This window comes from Lepidothrix coronata, unplaced genomic scaffold, assembly GCF_001604755.1.
Source record: "Lepidothrix coronata isolate B3197 unplaced genomic scaffold, Lepidothrix_coronata-1.0 Scaffold9, whole genome shotgun sequence".
In the NCBI taxonomy this organism is placed as follows: domain Eukaryota; kingdom Metazoa; phylum Chordata; class Aves; order Passeriformes; family Pipridae; genus Lepidothrix; species Lepidothrix coronata.
Window position 1 is genome coordinate 4,944,859 of NW_016690189.1, and position 20,231 is coordinate 4,965,089.

The 20,231-nt window shown below is 35.6% G+C and overlaps 1 protein-coding gene across 4 annotated transcripts in view; it reads right to left on the minus strand.

Moving 5' to 3' along the window:
• Positions 1–20,231, minus strand: part of MGAT4C (MGAT4 family member C) — a 344,696-nt gene that overhangs the window by 21,374 nt on the left and 303,091 nt on the right. For 3 of the 4 annotated variants that reach the window (XM_017804501.1, XM_017804499.1, XM_017804498.1), the window contains one exon: positions 13,593–13,724. The exons of the other annotated variant lie outside the window; for it this stretch is intronic. The gene's annotated coding sequence lies outside the window, so the exon portion shown is untranslated. The remainder of the gene's footprint in view (positions 1–13,592; positions 13,725–20,231) is intronic. 4 annotated transcript variants of the gene reach the window in all.

The following is a 20,231-nucleotide window of genomic DNA, read 5'->3' on the forward strand; positions in this document are numbered from 1 at the left end:
TTTCATTAAAGGTGTAGAATCAGCTATCTGATATCATCTTCCTGACCAAAATCTAAGTTATTGAACTCTGTTGGAAACAGTATAAATACTCTGAGATGTATAAGCATGTTAGCTGATCAAAACAGTTTCTGTAAAGTTTGTTAAGAACTTACTGGCCTTCAAAAGTTAAAAATGTCTGACTTAATTGGATCCTTCTTAGTGTTAAATTTCTATTTAGACTGGATTCTGAACTTTTTCTGTAGTAAACAAGTAGCTATAGAAACTTCCAGAGGGAAACATACCTTTCCTAACACTTAAAACAAGCAATATGAATTCAATTATTCCCACTAATGAGACAACAAAAGCTCAAGAGCAAGTCAGTTTTTGCATAACTAAAATGGGGTGACATGAATATTATTTACGTCAGTATTTGGCAACCATATCTCTAGGACTTCACCAGACAAATGAAGAAAGAATATGCCACAGGCTTCCAATTGCTGAAGAACTCCAAACTTAACAACTAGTCTGGTAAATACATGCAAAAGAAGTATTTGTGAAATATGGAGAAAAAGGAAAAATTAGTATTATTTCTTGGCTATCTAGAACTACAAAATTCTATACCAGAGGAAAAAATGTTACTTAAGATTAATAAAATTAGTTCAGAGATGCCATTTTTCTTTACTTGCACACCTGCTTAGCAACTTGGATCTAAATAAATGCACAAAACACCTCCTTAAATAAACTTTTTCACCTCCTTTATTAGTAATGTGGTATCTTTCTTAAGTTGTATATCTATGAAAGTATTATTTGTGCCAAAGTCATATGCCAAATGTAGAATACAACTGCAGAAAAAAAAGTTTTGTATATTTATTTCTTGAGTGACTCTCTATGACAATAAAAAGACAGAGTGAAACATTATTGTACAGAAGCACCAGTTTAGGCCAATGTTATGTTTGAACTTTCAGATAAAGAAAAGATTCTTTTTTTTTAAAATGGATTTGAGTCTGCCCAATAAAGGAAAAAAAAGCACGGTAAACTGCAAAGAAAATTGTGGTCCTTGTGAACTCATTTTCTAATAGATCTGAGATTCCTGCTGCTAATCATGTACATCAAAGGAGAAACTTGGCATGTATAGTACTCCTGAGATGTATGAAATCCCAGGAATGAACAAATGATTTGCATTATCCACCACGTAGCTTTATGGTTTTACTAGACCTCTGATGTTCAGTTGAATATTTACCTTCATGAATTTATCATTTAAGGAATTAAATCAACCTATTTCATTTTTTTCTGGACACTATACACAGAAGTGACTAAAAATATGAAAAGGAGCAAATATTCTTCACATTTGAACATTCTATATAAAATCTATGGAATTCCAGGGAGGTCCAAGGAATTTACAGAATTTTTATTTATGCCAAAAAATTCCAATCCAAAAAAACCAAACAAACAAAAAAATAAATACACCTCCCAAAAAGAACCACCCCAAAATCAAATAAAATAACCCAAACCCATTATAAATCTTATTTAAAAAATATTATAATATCATGAAGCTAGGAGAAGATGCTTATATTAGAGCTTCTTTAGTTTTAGAAGATGAAGTAAGCTGTCCATTGGATTTCAATGAAGTTAAAATCAAGTACTTAAAGGTTATCTTTCCTTTTTTTTTTTTTTCCAAATTGAGGCTAATATTAGCAGATCACAGTTAAACAGAAGCCTGTAGGGAAAGAGTTATAGTATGACAGGTTGTATGAATTCCACGTTTCTAATATTAGAACAGAAATAATATCATAAAATGGATTTGAGCATATAGAGCATTTGCAGAAAATGAATGCAATTACACTAAGAAATCCATACATTTTACCTACTGTACTAGTTACCTGGCTGTAACTATATGTCAGGATAAATGCATGTCATTTTCTGACCCCTAGATTGCCAAAAAATGTGGTTCAACACATTATGATTGTTTTTAAGGCATGGAGAGATGAAACAAAACCCACACCTGTGCAGTAGAAAGAATGTGTTTAAGTTCTTGATTTAAATTTTAATATTACATTTTCAGTACCATACAAATACTGTCAGTCAGCAATAAGAAAATTGTTGAGGATGTCATCCAAAAGGTTTCCAGCAGCAGATAAGAAGTTGTCATTTTATCTGAAAAATATTTTCCAGAACAGGAATTTTTGCATTTTTTCTATTCTACTTTTTTTCAAGCTTTGGATTTTGGGAGTTGTTTGAAGACCACTGAGTCTTCAGTTGGCTTTTGCATATCTCACTTAGGATCAGAGTATCATAACAGTTGATATTTAGTGTGTAGAATGTAACAATGCTAACACAATCTCTTGATGAGTGCCTTTAGCCCCTAAATCAGAAAAGATCTAGTGGATATGGCAGGGAAGTCAGCACTCTTTCTGCAACAGAAACATGAGCTATGTTCTGATGAAACGTAGTTCTTTTAGAAACTGACTGTAAAAGGACTCTGTGACAATAATTCTGTATCATTCTTTCTATATCTACCACTAAGTAAAGGAAAGATTAAAGATATGTAGCCAGTTCATCATCCCTGTAGAGGTACAATTATATTCAGGAAGGTAAAAAAGTGATATTAAGAGGGTTTTAACCCTTTCATTACTACTGGACAATTGTCATGGGTTTATTCATCTTGCTTCTTTATCAGAGACCACAGTTCACATCACAGCCTGCATTTACACTGAGGTTGAATCCTAGCTCTTTGACACCTTATGTCAATTTAAACTTGTCACTTTCTCTTCCAGGATATGTTCTCTTCTCTACACCTAGAATAACATTTTTTTTGGTTTATGTCACTTGGCTTTAGCTGTCTTACTAAATTACCTGATTTAGGCTCCCTATACTGTCAGTTCGTACTAACAGTTCCCACAGTGTCCTCCTCCTTATTTACTGACTATAGAAATAAGCTACATAACTAGTTTGGCCTAGATCCCAACCTTTTACGCAGTTAAAAAAACTGAAAACATCAGTTTGCTGCCTCTACTACTAAACAGTCAATAATTGGAGGAGGAAACACATGTGGGCATACAATATCATTAGACTTACAAAAGCTCTGCTTGTGTCAGGCAAGACTCATCATGCTAAGAGGTGGTGTTCTGAGCTGTGATGTCTCTAGAATTTCAGAGGAAACATTGTTAATGCGTGGCTGACACCTTAGTAGCAAGCTGTGTGAGAGTATGCTTTTTAAAGGAAGCTCTAGAAGCCACATGCCCATCTTCATCAAATGCGGACACAATCCCCTTGTGAAAGAAATTATTTGCAGTATCAGTGATAATCAATATTTTTCAACCGTAAATTATTAGCCACTAAGTTTTATGAATGGCTCTTCTGTGTATGAACGAGGGAAGTGGGACTAACCGTATCTGCAAACGCAACCAAGCAAGCACACTGTGACTTGATGATTTGTATATTAGAATATGACTCAGACATATAACAGCAGTAAAATAGAGGAAAATGGCTGAATTGCCTGCAAATGGAAAATCAGGCAGATATGTGGCTTCTTTCATTCTAAGTTTACAGTTGTTAATTTTATATGAATCCTTAACGCAGAGAATAAGCAAGGGAAAAATAAACAAGGAGAAAAGCTAAAAATTCTGGCTTTGTTAGTTGGCAGTCTTTGATTGAAATACTGTGAGAGGGGCTTACATTATGTACTAGAGGTTTTTTAGAATTTTTTTGCTGGAAAAATTTCTGCGTGTTTGTGGTTGGATTATTTTCAATATTTCACTATGAATTTTAGAGATAGACACTTCAAGAAGAGCTGTGAAATTACAAGGAAAATAATGTAATTGCTTCCTGTTCTTCCTGGCAGCTTTTGGAGCATGAAACCAAAAACCACAACTCAGATACGTTTTTAGCTACCATCAGCTCTCGGTATGACATAATATCTAATTGTTGCTCAGGATGTATGCAGCCTTTTTAAAACTTGCTTTTAGGAGGAGAAGTAGAAGAATTTCCATGATTTTTTATACCATTGAATGTTTCAGCTGTAATGACTGTTGAGATTCTCATATAAAATTATCATTTTCTTTGTCACTATCTAATACATCTGGACTGAAGTTAAATATCAGCCTAGGCTTTCAATGTTCTTTTGACCTCTGATGGTACAAATCCTGTAACATCAATATGATATAACCTTGTAAAATCAATAGGTGAAGTGCCATTTTTCAGTGATTCCCTTGAACTATTTCAATACATTATTTTAACATGATATTTGTTGTCTAAAGGCAGTATATTCCAGCAAGTTTGTGTGTAGTAAAGTGCCTAGTTATTTTTAATTAATATATCTACAGAAACAAAGATGATTATAAATAAATTACACATTATACCTTATCTGCATTTCAGTGTTGCTTATTTTCCATTAATATTTCGTGACCTGCAGCTTGGTAAGTACATAGTGCTTTTTTATTGATTGTTTTTTCTGTTACACTACATGAAAAAGCAGTTTGTGTTTCTATACTGGCTTACAGTGTGCAATGCCTTAAAAAGAAGTGCAAAAATGTAAAATATTTCAATAGTTAGATCAGAGAATCATATTTTGCGTTGGAAGGCACCTGGTTTTGAGCCCTGCGCCATGGGCAGGCACAGTTTTCACTAGACTAGGCTACTCAGAACTTCATCCAACCTGGCCTTGAAAACTTCCAGACACTGGGCATCCACAACTTCTCTGACTAACCTCTTCTAGTGCCTCATTGTCCTCAAAGTAAAGAATTTCTTCCAAATATCTAATCTAAGCCTAATCTCTTCCAGTTTGAAGCCTTTCCTCCTTGTTATGTCACTACATGCCCTTGTAAGTAGTCTCTTCTCCAGGCTAAACAATCCCAATTCTCTAAGCCTTTCCTTTGTACTTATTCTGACAGGTCAATGTCTTTTGTGTGCTGGGGACCCCAGAGCTGGATGAAACACTCTAGGTGGGATCTCACCAGAGCGGAGTAGGGAGGCAGAATTTCCTCCCTCGCCATGCTGGCCACACTGCTTTTGTTACAGCCCCAAATACAGTTGGATTTCTGGGCTGTGAGTGCACATTCCCAGCTCATGTTCAGTCTCTCACCTACCTGCACCCCCAAGTCCTTCTCAACAGGGCTGTATCTCACTCTGTTCATCCTCCAGCCTGTATTGATACCAAGGGTTGTCCCAATCTAGGTGCAGCACCTTGCACTAGATCTTGTTAAACCTCATAAAATTCCCATGACCTCACTTCTTGAGCCTGTCCAGGTCCCTCTGCATGGCATTCCATCCTTCAGGTGTGTCAAATGCACCACCCAGCTTGGCGTCATCTGCAAACTTGCTGAGGTGCACTTGATCCTTCTGTCTATTAGTGAAGATATTAAATAACACTGGTTCCAGTATGGACCCCTGAGGGGCACCACTTGTCACTGATGTCTATCAGGACTATGAGCCATTGACCATTACGCTCTGGATGCTACTGTGTATCCACTTTCTTATTCATCTAACAGTCCACTCATTGAATCCATCTCTCTCCAATTTAGAGAGAGGGATGTTGTGTGGGATTTTATCAAAGGCTTCACAGAAGTCCAGATAAATGCCACCTGTAACCCTTCCCTTGTCCAGTGATGTAGTCAGTCCATGACAGAAGGCCACTAGATTGGTCAGGCAGGACTTGCCCTTGGTGAAGCCATAGTGGTTGTCTCAAATGACCTCCCTGTTCTCCATGTGCTTTATCATAGCTTCTGGGAGGATCTGTTCCATGATCTTCCTAGGCACAGAGGTGAGGTTGAGAGGTCAGTGGTTCCCAGGGTCATCCTTTCTACCCTTTCTAAAGATGGGTACAATGTTTCTGTTTTTGCAGTCACCTGGGACTTCACCTGACTGCCATGACTTTTCAAATATCATGCAAAGTGTCTTGGCAACTACATCAGCCAATTCTCTAAGAACTCTGGGATGCATCTCATGAAGTCCCATAGCTATATGTACATTCAGGTTACTCAGGTGGTCGTGAACCTGATCTTACTGTGGGAGGGACTTTGCTCCCCCAGTCCCCATCAGGCTATCCCCTCCAGAGGTGTGAGAAGTTGCCATTGAAGACTGAGGTAAAAAAGTTGTTGAGTACCTCAGCCTTCTCCCTCTGTAACAATACTTTTCCATAATATTTTTCCAGATGGCTCGTTATACTAAAACTCTGTTAGTTACTGTTGATGTCTTTTAAAAAATTTTAGGAAAAAATGCCATTAATTCAAAATATTCCATCAAAAGCAGTATGCTTAAAATTTATATTCCTGACATATTTGCTGACAAGATGCTTTAATTAGGACAGCAATAAGCTATTCAGTCATATTTGGATATAACACTAGTTTAATTCATACTTTTCTCCTAAATAAACCTAGAACAGCACTCTGTGAAATTAAAATACAGGACACATATCTTTGCTTAGTATCAGCTTGCATTTTAATATTTTACACTGCTGAATATAAATAACCAAAGAAAAGGTGAAAACTCATCTGGAAGAAAGATGCTGATTCATGACAAGACAGTTCTAATTTTAGGTAGGTATAGAACCAGAAAAATTAGTTGGTTATTTTCTGTTGCTGTGAAAGTAATTTGCAATGAATAATTTATCTAACACATTTAACTTATTTTTAGATTTATTTTTTTAAACAGAAAAAATAAATTATTAATTTTATTATATTTTAAATTATTTTTATTTCTAGTATTTGATTTGAATAAAATTGTTCTCTGGGAATAATTATTATCTTTATAATATTTATTATTATTTCTCAGATATGCCATAAACTGTTTTTTTGCCCTATTGATAGGTATCTTAAAATTTCTTGCAGCGGTTTGAATTCTAAAACTCGTATTTTGTATGTGTGTTGGATGTGTTATATTTTGTCAAAAGTATATTCACATAAAATAAATTGGAAAAATAAACTAAATTAAATGTATATAAAAACTGGATTTGTATGAATATTTACAGTATTCTCCATACAGTTCTTATCACTCTTGAAAACACTGTTAAAGATTGAAAATAAAATTTGGAAGTAGGATTGGGAAACATATGTTTGGTAAATTTTTTCTTTAATATGGCAGGTTAAAGGGGTTGTTTTGTTTGTTTGAATCTTTGAATCTTCGAATCTTCCTTTATTGTGTTTTTCAGCATTATGATTTTTACTTTTAATTTCTTTTTAATTCTGAAAGTACAACCAAATGGTTAACTTTGTTCCAAAAAGAGATGTGACAGTAAACTAAACTTGTATTTTCTCTGTTGAGAAGGAAAGAATATTCAAAGACCTGGATGATGTCTTTGCAAAACCTCTCTTGATGATTTTTGAGCAGTCTTGGGAATTTGGAGAGGTCCTACCTGACTGAAAGCTGGTGAATGTTGTCCTGATTTTCAAGAAGGGCAAGAAGGAGGACCATGGAAACTACAGGCCTGTCAGTCTCACTGCAGTGCCTGATACAGCTTTGGGGAAGGTTATTCGGGGACGTATTGAAAAGCATGTGAAAGACAATGCAGTCATTGATCACAACCAGTGTGGCTTCATGAGAGGAAAGTCCTGATTATCAAACCTGATCTCCTTTTATGACAAGGTAACCCACCTAGTTTATCAAGGGAAGCCTGTTGATGTAATCCTTTTGGATTTCAGTGAAGCTGTCTCTCACAGGATCCTTCTGGACAAAATATGCAGCACACAGCTGGATAAACACATCATGTGGTGGATGAACAATTGGCTCACGGGTCAAGCACAGATGGTAATAGTGAATGGGGTAACATCAGACTGGCGACCTGTCGCTAGTGGGGTTCCACAGGGCTCCATCTTAGGCCCTGTGCTCTTTAGCTTCTTCAGAAATTACTTGAACACAGGACTGGAAGGGATACTAAACAAGTTGCAGATGACAAAAAATTGAGAGGAGCTGTTGACTCCTTCAAAGGCAGAGAGGCCCTGCAGAGTGACCTCAACAAATTAGAAGACTGGGCAATCACCAACCATGTGAAGTTCAACAAGGGAAAATGCCGGATTCTGCACTTGGGATGGGGCAACCCTGGATGTTTGTACAGACTGGGGAATGAGATGGTGGAAAGCAGTGCCACGGAAAGGGACCTGGGGGTACTGGTCGATGGCAAGTTGAATTTGAGTCAGCAGTGCCCGGGCAGTCAAGAGGGCCAACTGTGTCTTGGGAGGCATCAGGCAAAGCATCACCAGTCAGTCGAGGGAGGGGATTGTCTCTCTCTGCTCTGACCTGGTATGGCCTCACCTTGAATATTGTGTGCAGTTTTGGGCACTGCAATATTAGAAAGACATTAAGCTATTAGAGAGTGTCCAAAGGAGGGCAATGAAGATGGTGAAGCGTCTGGGGGAGAAGGCGTATGAAGAGCAGTTGAGGTCACTTGGTCTGTTCAACCTGGAGAAGAGGAAACTGAGGGGAGACCTCATTGCAGTCTACAACCTCCTCATGAGGGGAAGAGGAGGGGCAGGCACTGATCTCTTCTCTGTGGTGGCCGGTGGCAGGACTCAAGGGAGTGACCTGAAGTTCTGTCAGGGCAGGTTTTGGTTGGATATTAGAAAAACCTTCTTCACCCAAAGGGTAGTTGGATACCGGAACAGGCTCCCCAGGGAAGTGGTCACAGCACCAAGTCTGACAGAGTTCAAAAAGCATTTGGATGGTTCTCTCAGGCACATGGTGTGACTCTTGGGGCTGGTTCTGTGCAGGACCAGGAGTTGGACTCAATGATCCTTATGGATCCCTTCCAACTCAGCATATTCTATGATTCCATGAAACTGGGAGGCAGGTGTCCCATTGTGATTAACCAAGTTTGTTAAAGATCATCTTGTTAAAGCTGACTGATGGTTTTTTTAGCCCAAATTTCTAATAAGCCTAAGTAATTTCTTTGAATGGAAAAAAATATGCATTGAGAGTTGGAAATTGGTAAATCCCTCAATATTGCAAGGTTTTCTCTTTAGAAGCTTATTTGTAGGCTTTTCTAAGTGCATATAAGAAAAAATATGCAAAACCACATACACAAAGTAATGATTAATTAATTCAGCAAACATATTGATAAAACATCAGGTCAGCTCTCAGATCTTTTGGGCTGGCTGTTGGTCAGTTAGTTCTTACATGTAGCCAAGTTGGAATACATTATTCTATTTGCTTAAGTGACATGAGAGAAAAGAAAAGTCTATATTGTTCTTTGCCGGAGAAAATTACATTTATCAAATAGTTTCCACTTTTGTTTTATAACTTTATGAAATATACAATTATTTCTGAGGTTTTTGCCTAACCTCTCCAACTTTCAAATCTGTATATGTTGGCTTGTAAGCCTTCTGCTTGTAAGACACTTTGTTTATAAATGACTCCATACTTTTATAGAATACAATGACAAAAATTACTACCTAAGAAATGCATATTAGGAAATAAAAATATTTTGGAAAATGAAGAGAAAGGCTGCAGGTGACATGTGAGCTCAGTTTTCAGTCTGATGAAGTTCTATTGTATATATAAGGAACAATTCTGTCTCCCTTTACAAAAATAGTTCTACATCTCTAAAATGAATAACCTTTGAGGTTGAATGAAAAGCAGAGCATCTTTATGAGTGCATATGATTTTAGCCAACAAAAATGGGTAATGGGAGTTATTTTTCTATCATACTAAAATTGATATTTTAATTCAGAATTATTAGAATGAAAATAAGCTTTACTATTCTCTGTCATCTTACAGTGTAGCTCAAAATTTTGATAGCTGTGAATCAGCTGTGATTCTTATTATTTCAAAGGCAAGATCTAGACCACAAAATAAAAGATAAGAAATAAAGAAAGAAAAAACATGAAATAGATCGAAGTTGGAGAGAAGCAGAAAATGTACTTTGATTAATTGAAAGGTTAATTACTGAAAGACTTCCTCCACAAAGCATACTGTTAATTAGAAAGTCTGAGCAATGTGTGATTTCATTTAACACTATGCAAAAGGCCAACAGGACATAGTAAACTGCTTGATTCTTCTTGTGTTTATGAAACATATGACTCGGTGTCTTGTTTTACTCTGAAGTAAAAGAAAGCTCCTTTTCCTTTTTCCTTTTTTTTTTTTTAATAGACAAAAAAACAAGATTAAAAAATGAGAGTTTGGTTAAAAAATGTGAGTCTGGTAGAGATGAGACCAATTTCACACCATGGGCTAGTGTTCTCACCCACCACTGCCACCTTAGCTCTGATCTGTGAAGCACACTGGGCACAGGACAGAACTGTGCTGTACGATAGGGTTGCTGGAATATTTTAGTGTCTTCTACAAAGTAGTAACTCTCCTTAAAACTTACATTTCTTTTCCAACATTTCAAGAAAAGTTTTGTTCTCATAAGAATGGAAAGTATAATGTTAAAAGCGTTCTACAACAATTGGCCTTCTGGGATAGAACGCCAGACTGTCCTGTCTCACCAGAAACTCCTCACTCTTCATAACTCTTGGAAATACTTTCAGCAAACCATCAGCAGCACACATGGGAAGTGTGTGACAACAACGTGAGTGGACCCCAGAAACCACAGCAGCTTTAGAACCTCCTAGGTGTACCTCAGGGACTGAAGGACTGTCAAATTTGTGATTTAAAAGGAGCTATAGAAATGGACAGAAAGGACACAATATTAGATAGTGAATTTGATGGAGTGTGGGACTGGAAGATCATGAGATTTGAGTCCTCATTGTTGGTGGAAGTATAAATTTAACAAGGAATTTTTATGGGAAATATTTTTTATAGACTAATAAAAAAAACCAAACTCGAATTACCAAAGTATTATCAGGTCTGGAAAAGGCATAAAACCAAGTATTAATTCCTGTGTCACTGTCCCACCCACTTTTAACTACGAAGCAGTACCTTGAAGCTGGCTGACAGCACCATGAACAGAAAGAGCAATGCTTTCAACCATCAGGAAAGAATTAATTCTTTGGTTTAGTCATCTAAGCATTAGTCATGTAATCTATGCTGCTTGCAAAGGTACTCATTATAAAGTAATTAAACGTATGCTAAGATAGCTGTTTAAAAAATGTGCTCTGAATAGGCAGATTGTGTCTTTCCATTTATTCCATTTTTTTAAGAGTAAAGTTAGGTAGGATAACTCCTGTCTTTAGATAGTGATGTAGTTTTTTGAGAGGTCTAGACAAGCAGAACCATTTTCTCCAAATTTTATTTTAAGCAGATTGATAGAATCCCATGACAGGAGTAAGCAAAAGAAAATGGAAATAACAACTGCATGGCAAGCAGCATGAGTCAAGTAGGAGGAAAAATGCAAAATCTTCGTAGTGCTATACAATTACTTTTTCAAGGACATAAAAATCCACACTGTCATAGACTACTAATAGAGACAGCTTATTGTTCTTCATGGACTTTTAACTTGACCTGTTCTTATGTAATTACTTTTATTTTTCATTGCTGAGTCAGGAGACCCATTCCTGTTTTTGTTGCTATATGGATAATTCATTAAAATCTACCCTGCACAGGTTAACATTAATTTGAAAAAAAAGCCTGCCTCTTTGGCCCAAGAGTTGCTTCTATTTAACTAAACCATGTTAAAGCTAACTAAGGAAGAAATAAATGAAGAAGTACAAGGTAGTGAAACAAGGAAGAGAAAACAAAATATCTGTCAACCAAAAAAAAAAGTCCACTCAGTCCTCCAGCCTTTGGGACAGAAATTTTGACAAAATTTAGTTTAATATAAGCAAGCCCCAAAAGCATAACCATAAAAAAGTATTTGAAAGGAAGAGGGAATGATCACTTCCCATTCTCTTTCAATCTAACAGGGCCTAGTCAAAAACTAGAGGTCTCTTAAAAGCTTCTCCTGTAACACACATTGTAACCACCACAGCAACTAGATAGTTAACTATAATTTCCCTGTTGTGGCAGAAGATTACCAATGAAGCTTCCTTCTAGCTCCTTGTGTTCTGCAGAGTAATGGGATAGTAGGAGAAATACAAGGAAATAGCATACTGGCAATCAGTTCTGCTTTTGACAACAAAACTACTGAAAAATGTATAAAGCTGTTAAATAAATTCAGACATTAAATAAAAAATTTAGGCTCTTTCTGTGTTCTGAAAAATGACATATTTAATCTGAACAGACATAGTATTTTTTACAGTACATCATTTCTGATGGAGTTCACACAAAAGAAATAGGTTAGACTGAGACAGACATATCTAATTCCCGAAGCTTTCATCACTAATATTTTATCACCCTCACTGATCTACCCGATCCTGAAGAAAAATGTGACACAACTATAGAATTTATCTGTATCAAACAGGAGGTAAAATGCAAACTACAATAGAGATGTCAAAACAAAGTATTGACTTTGCTCACTGTTAGCTGAAACAGTGCATGAAGTGTTTTATTTGAACAATAGAAACAAATTAGCATACACAAGTATGATGGTATGTCCATTAAGAGAAAAATATGATTAATGTTATTTGTAGGAAGGCATTTTTTTATATCCCTTTTATACTGTCATTCCATTAACATCCATTTGCTTTGCTGAAGATTACTGTAGGAATTTTTTCAAGTTTAACCTATCAAGATTTTTGATTTATCAGCATTAGAAAAAAATATAAAAAGGAAATTATTCTTTTTCTACACTCACTGATGAAACTCAATAATGCATCAAGGAGCATTTGCTATGGTAAAGACACTTGAGGAGACCATAGAGTTCAAATAGTTTGGTAGGTGAATCTGCTTATATTAGTGAAATGGAAAAATATAAGAACAGAATCACTGTACTGTGATCTGCAGTAACTCTATCAGTTATGTTGAGGTATAGTAGGAATAACACATATGCCTATGGAAAAGGGGGAACAATAAATTTACACAGAAAAAAATATGAACTATGATTCCATTAATACATGCCAGTTATACAAGGCTGACCATGAATAACCCTTTGATGGTAATATAGCGTTATATGAGATTTAAAGACCACCTCAACAATCCCTAAGTGAAGTTCCTTGTTTGTCCTGCCTAGTTTGTGTTTGATTCAGGTCACAAGGACACAGTCATGTAATTTGCAGGCAGTCCAGAGCAAGCAGTGGTGCAACTCCTCATCAGACCAAATGAGACTGTAGTTTGTGATACGCCTCTCTCTACCCTGTCACTTACATAAGAGAAAATCAGTTTCATTGTCATCCCTTTTTAGCACAGTATGTTGGTGTGATATGGAGCAGTTCCTGAAAATCAAGTTCAAAGACATTGATTCTCCAGGATGCTTATCTGGATATACTGCCCTTGTGACAGCAGCTGACTCTTTATACCTTTTCTATCTTACAGTCACTGCATTTTCACAGTAAGATAGCAGTGCTAGTTGGAGGGGTTGTCAATGGAGTTCATACAGGTCTGTTCCTACTCGGAATGGGGGTATAACCAACACTAGAAGAGGTCAGCTGTGGCTTTGTCCAGCCAAGGTTTGAAAATCTCCAAAAGCATTTCACAACCTTTCTGGGTAACCAGCTCCAGTGCTGCACTGCCCTTCTAGTAGATTTTTCTTGCCCAAATGTCTAATCTGAAACTCTCAGGCTTTAATCTTTGACATTAGTAGAGAACTAAAGCTACCATTATGTTACCTGATATTAAATATGGAAAGAAAAAATAATAAAAACACTTACAACATTTCATTTGTGCCACCAGATGCAGGAACTGAAAACTTTCAGTGCAAAATCATCTCACAACGGCTCATAAGAAAGACATGGAAACTCTCCTAGTAGAACACCTTACTATTTGAATATCCAAGTCAGAAACTGAAAGAGAAGAAATAAAAATATTCTTTTTAAATCTAATCAACTTTATAAGGGACAACTGTGATAACTACTACCATTCTAGTTCAATGGGAAAGATATTCTATTATTATTATATACAATTAAACTTCAAATGGTATTCAGCCTGTATTTTAGAATCTGATAATTAATACTCAGTATTACTAAGGTTCAAGTAAACCCACATCCTTATATCACACCCTCAACAGTAGTTTAAAATTCATGTCTGGAAAGAAATAAAAAGTGCAAAGGAGAAGGTGGAAGGCAAATCACAGTCAGAAATTTGCTATGCCTTACTTGAATGAATATAACCAGATGATAATATGATTGTGAATCTCCAATGAATCAGTAATATTTTCATCAAAATTGAATCAGATGATCCTAATTCTGAAAGCATTATTAAACAACTATAAAAAGGGGAATATGAGAATATATTTCTTACTGACCTAGCAGCTGTTCTATGACCTGCAGAGGGGAGGGGAGGGTGGGGAGGGTGGGGAGGGGCAGGAAGGGAAGGGAAGGGACATGAGCCAGCAGGTTCATGTTGCTCAGGTTCAGTCAGCTGTAGTTAGAGGTGGGGAAAAGACCCAATGTCTTTGATAAACTGTTAACTTCTTAATCTGGGACAATGTTACCACATACAGTTTTCTACTCATTAACACCACTATACATCTGCTGTTAAAATGAAACAAGAATGTTTTTCCTATGCTGAAATGAGAAATTATAGTCTCACTTAAAATTATAGTTTTAGAACTTCCCAGTGTTGGAACAAATTCAGCATAGGAATGCAGTACTAAGATAAATGATTGTCTGTCCTTTGCCATTAAATCCTTAGTGATGTTACGTGTTAAATACAAAATTTGAATTGACAGATAGATTGCTTCTGTGATTCCTCCACATACTAAAGTACCCTTTGGTCTTCAGAACAAAATGAAGTCTGAGTAGACAGCATAAAACCTACTTTAAAAATAGCAAAGAATATTGCCAAAATGATAAATTATTTTATTATTGTAGACATAGATTTTTGTCAATAGTATATTTGCTTATACTGTGGGGAACTTAACACAGCAATAAAAAGAGAGCTGTTAAATTATAGATGATGATGATGATGATGATGATGATGATGATAACAATAATAATAATAATACAAAAGGGAGCATGTCAAACTGTCAAGAGAAAAAAAATCAGAGCGTAATTTGGAAAAGCAGAATTTGTGTCTAAATGACATGCATTCTCAGGCTCCTAGCAATGAAAATCATCTCAGCACTAGGCATTGTAGGGAGTAAAGATTCTTACAATGTCAGCTAGTAATAGCCTTATCTCCAGCAGTTTATCATGAGGCTGTGCATGTGCATATGAGGAAAAAATGGGGGAAAAATATGAAAAAAAAAGCCAAATGTGCAGAAGTTTAACTCTGGTCACTGAAAAATAATTAATGTATAATTTAACACTGATGTCTGACGTTTATATATTGCATTGTTTCCACTGTATGATAGCAATACTCTCCTAGGTTAATAAGAGTTCTAGTTCCTGGTACATCTCAGAAAGAAATGACTTCTTACTGAGGAGTTTCTTCTTCTGTTAGAAGGAAAGGAACAATGTGAACCAAACTAACAAAAGGGTGGATTGGCCAAAATTATACTACCCTTTTTTTTTTGGAGACGACTGAGAGAAGGATTGTGGAAATTGCCACAGATCCACTGAAATCACCTTTATCTGCCATCTCAAAAATTGTTCTTCAGTTTAAGTTTCCCTCCCCCAGATTCATTTTTCATATCAATGGACAAAGAAAAGGAAGGTAAAGCACAAGCGCTGTTTCTCAATTTCTCACTAGTTACAGATCAGTTGTTGCTCATTAATTTTTGATGTGTATAAGCTACTAAAAATAGTGAATCAGAATCATACGTGGAAATTATTCTTAAGTGATTTTTTAAAATGGCTTAGATTTTCATACATTGCCTATCCATAATATATTGTCCCCATATTCCTTTGTGCTAAGGGCAGTATCTTGCAATTGACAGATTATGGTGTTCTAGGACTGTACTGGAAGGGAGTTCACACCAATGTTCTCTATAATCTTTAAAATAATTGTAAAGGATATTTTTCTTTTTCATTTTCAAGTAGTCCTCGTGGATGATAGGCGAGCCTGTCCCTGTGGCACATTTTTCCAGTGCTTATTCTTTAATACCTTGAAACCTAGCAAGAGTCTTTCACATGGCACACATCTCCTTTAGTTGTCTGCCAGAAAGGAATGCTGGCAGCTGCTCTGAAGGCCATTCATTGAACCTGTACCATTTCTAGAGCAAAGCTCTGTTTAATGTGAGGGACACTGTGCCAAGTCAGCCTGTATTTGCACTATGCAGTCACAGCTCTTGTTTCCCAATGTGAATCTCCAGGGCTTCCTAAGGATTTAAGGAAAGAAAGCAGAGAATGGAAATGAACTGTTTTTACATTGACTTATCTCTTTTAGTAAAGGCAGTTTCTAAAGTGTAAATAGAGGGAACATTTTCCAGAGACATCAAGTATAACTGTTACAGAAATTTATAAATATATTCCTAAAGATATTAAATTTTTCTAGTGAAATCTATGAATCTGTGTAAGTCCAGGAAAATAAAATAAAGAAATAAAAATACATACGTACATATATATATATATAATTCTACACAGTTTTCTATGTATTACTGTAATATAGGCTACAGTATTTAAAACCTTAGCTGAATAGTTTAAAGAACTAATTTAATGTGAATTCTATTTGTCCTGGACTTCATAACTGGTCCATACCATAATTTTACATAATATTCTTTTTGCATCTCTGAATAAATGAATGCTTGCTAATGCAAGAATGTGTGACTTACCATTAGAATTTAGGAAGATATTAAAAGCACTTGGAATTTTTTAAAACCTTACCTTTATCTTCCATTTTCATTCAAACATAAGTTTTAATACCCATCTACATTCCTTCTTTTTTCTTGTTTAATATTATTCTTTGGTTTTACATGGCCAAATGTGTGGATTTATACTGCAGAAAAGTGCAGCTTTTTTCCCAAACAGTAAGTGCCTATCAAAGCCATTTAATCTTTTCAGTCATCTGTACTATTCATTTACAAAAACGAATTTCTAATAATCCTTATTGCATTACGCATTCAAATAGTAAAGAGGATTTTCATATATGTGTTCAAATCAAACCACTATGGTTTTTTTCTCAGTTTCAGCAGAAATGCAAACAAGCCAATATATCTATCATTCAGAAGGACATAGCTAGGTTTATAGAAGAAATGTCTCTTTCTCATTTATTAGGACAGAAGAAACAATTCCTCCCTGCAGATTGACAATGTTATTCCAGTGTAATCTTGTGTAAATGTCAGAAGTAGTTTCCTAGAAGTGTGGTGTTGCTGTAAGGATTGCTGAAAATCAGAAAACCCTGCAAACCTAATCTGAACCCCTAAATATTTCTAAAGGACAAACTTCATAAACTTTAAAAAAGTTTCAATTTTTTTCCCCTAACTATTAGAGCCAGGTGAGCAGCTATAGTGTTTTGCAGTGCTGTAAAGATACACAAGTAAGCTATTCACTCCATGACATGTTGTGCTGGGAGAAGGTCTGCATGGCCAATGTAATCATGTAGAAACAAGCTGGTCCAATAGAAAATAGAACAGTGTAAGAAAAAAATACACAAATACTATACAGTTGCAATCAGCAATTATTAAACAGCAAATGAAATACATTGTAACCAATTTTTCATATGTACTGTAAAAAGGGCAAACAAACAACATAAACTTAGTCCATAGTAATGGAAGGTTACATCTATCTAATGGATAAATAAGGCATCCAACAATTTATTTTTTTTTTATCCCAAACATCTCTACATATAGAAATAGAGACAGTAGTAAATATAAAGTTAATGGTGGTGAAATACAGGAATATGTTTAGTTTTTTTTTATTTCACTAACAGTGTGATCACTGTGACCACTAATAATGCCCCACTATGGCTGGGAGCAAAACAGAAACAAAAATAGGAATTTATAAGTATTGTATCCATGGTAAGCAAAGTGTAAAAAAACAATGCCCTTAACCACTATCTTACCACCATAAAATATAAAAGCAAATTTGTGTCAAGCATGAAAGAAATATATACTCTGCATACAATAATGCTTTTTAAAAATATTTAATGTCAGAGTAGACTAGCTACATATTCTACCCTTAAATAGTTATATCCTTTTCCTATTCAATAGTATTATAGCTAGCTATTCAATTATGATCGTAATTAATTTTAAAAATAATTCAACATGAAAGAACACATTGCGGGATAATTCAGATAATCTCACGATATTTAGATATCTTAAGAGAATTAATTTAATGTTAATGAATAGTTGAAATTATTTTTCAGTAAAATGTGACTGTAAATGTAATATTTTCACTTTGGTTCTTAAAGAAAAGTTCTCAGTCAGATCAATGGAAGTAATAATAGCTAACATATTTACATTGACAAAATGTCACTGAAAAGTCTTTTACTGAATGATAACACTTAAAGTTCAGCTTCCTTGTTTTATAAATTACTTTTATGTTTTACTTTTTTATAGTTCTTATACAAATAAAAGTGAAAATAACTTTGTCAGAATAAAGACAGTCAAATTAAATTTATAAGTACCATTGACAGAATAGGAGAATTTTTATATATGTTAGAATTTTAGAGATATTGATATGTTTAAATGGTGACATTATACAAATTATTTAATGTGATGCTTTACTTCGTGATATATTTTTGACACAATTATAATATACAGTTTAAATAGACCAAAAGCTTTTCAGAAAGAGTACATAAAGACTTCTGAAATGAACTTCTAGAAACTGAAAGTGTTCTTTCAATTTATTGACTTTAGTAGACTCTTAGAAATCTATAACCATGTGAGGACATTCTAAGAATAAAGTACAACTCTCATAAAAGATTAATGACTTCTTTTTAAATATTTTATCAACCTCTAAAGAGTGTGTTGAAAGCTTACAGGTTGTAATTTTGATTGAAAGAGAGTCAAAAAAAGTTTATAATAGAATTTTAAAGCAATCTTGGTTTTCAGAGACTCATAAAAGAAAATGTTTCTTATAATCTTTTGCCCGATTTGACTAAAATTCTTTCACTTAGAAACATTAGGTACTTGAGACCAATGCATCATTTTTATATTATCACTCCAGAAGGAAAGTGAAGCAGTTTGGTAAGAAATATTTTCTTTGTATTATCTTATACTATTTTCTGTTAAACTCTTGAAGTATGAAGGCTTTCAAAACAAACTAATTTTTTGTTGCCTAAACCAGCTGGTCATTTAATGAATCTCCTGACAATAGAGTATATTATGCAAAATGTAAACTTGTTACTGGCTACTGATAAGGCAGTTGATTAGGCTTCAAATTGCAGTTCTCAGCATTTTTCTAAATCTATTTTTAGACTCTCACTTTGCAGCTAGAGACATCTCTTCTTCCTGCTTTGCAGTCTCCAAATAGTAGTCCAGCGATTTAGCTCCAATGCAGCTATGATTGGATCTCTCATACAGGACACCCTCTTTGAGACATTTGCATCAAAACCGTTCCTCCCATATCCTGACATGCATCTTTGCGTCGTGCTCCCTTCCTCACAATTGTGACTATTCCCTTCTCCAGAAAAACTTTGGAAAACTCATCTTTGCTCATCAGATAGATCCCTATGTACAGCACTGACACTCTTTCAGTGAATTTTCCCTCTCAGACACTTCATATGAGAAAGAAGATGTAGAGGTGTTTCTGTCCCCAGCAAGAAGACCTCCTGAAGGGTACCACTCTGCAAAACCTTACTTCATTGAGAGGACTGGCTCAGTGCAAGGCTTTGCACCAGGCACATCACACACTGCCAGCTTGCTCTGTGAGACTGGTTCACACTCCACATTACACGGTGAGTTGTTAATTTATATCCTTACACTGCAAAGCTGCTCTCCTAGCATTGCAAAGGTGGAAGGGTTCTGAGTGCAAAGCACAGTGTATACAGTACAGAATACAACAGAAGGAGAAATAAAGAGGAGATGGGGAGCTGGCAAACACTACAGACACTGAATAGCCAGCGGAAGCTGTACAACATGTTCACACAGGGCAGTCACTTTTTCTTAGATTTGTAGACTATACAAGCACAGGGCCTTTCTTTCACTTCCAGTTTGGGATCCTCACTACAAGGAAAACATTGAGGTGCTGGAACCTGTCCAGAGAAGGACAACAAAGTCAGTGAAGGATATGGAACACAAATCTGATGAGGAGTAGCTTAGGGAATATCTTATTGGTCTCTCAAACCACTTAAGGTTGTAGAAAGGTGAGGACTGGCCTTTTCTTCCGAGTAACAAGCAATAGAACAAGAAAAAAGAGCCTCAGGTTGCTCCAGGAGAGACTTTGATTGGATATTAAGAAAGATTTCTTCACTGAAAGTGTTATCTCTTTCCCTGGGAAAGGTACTTGGCAGCTCTGTCTCTCTTACTT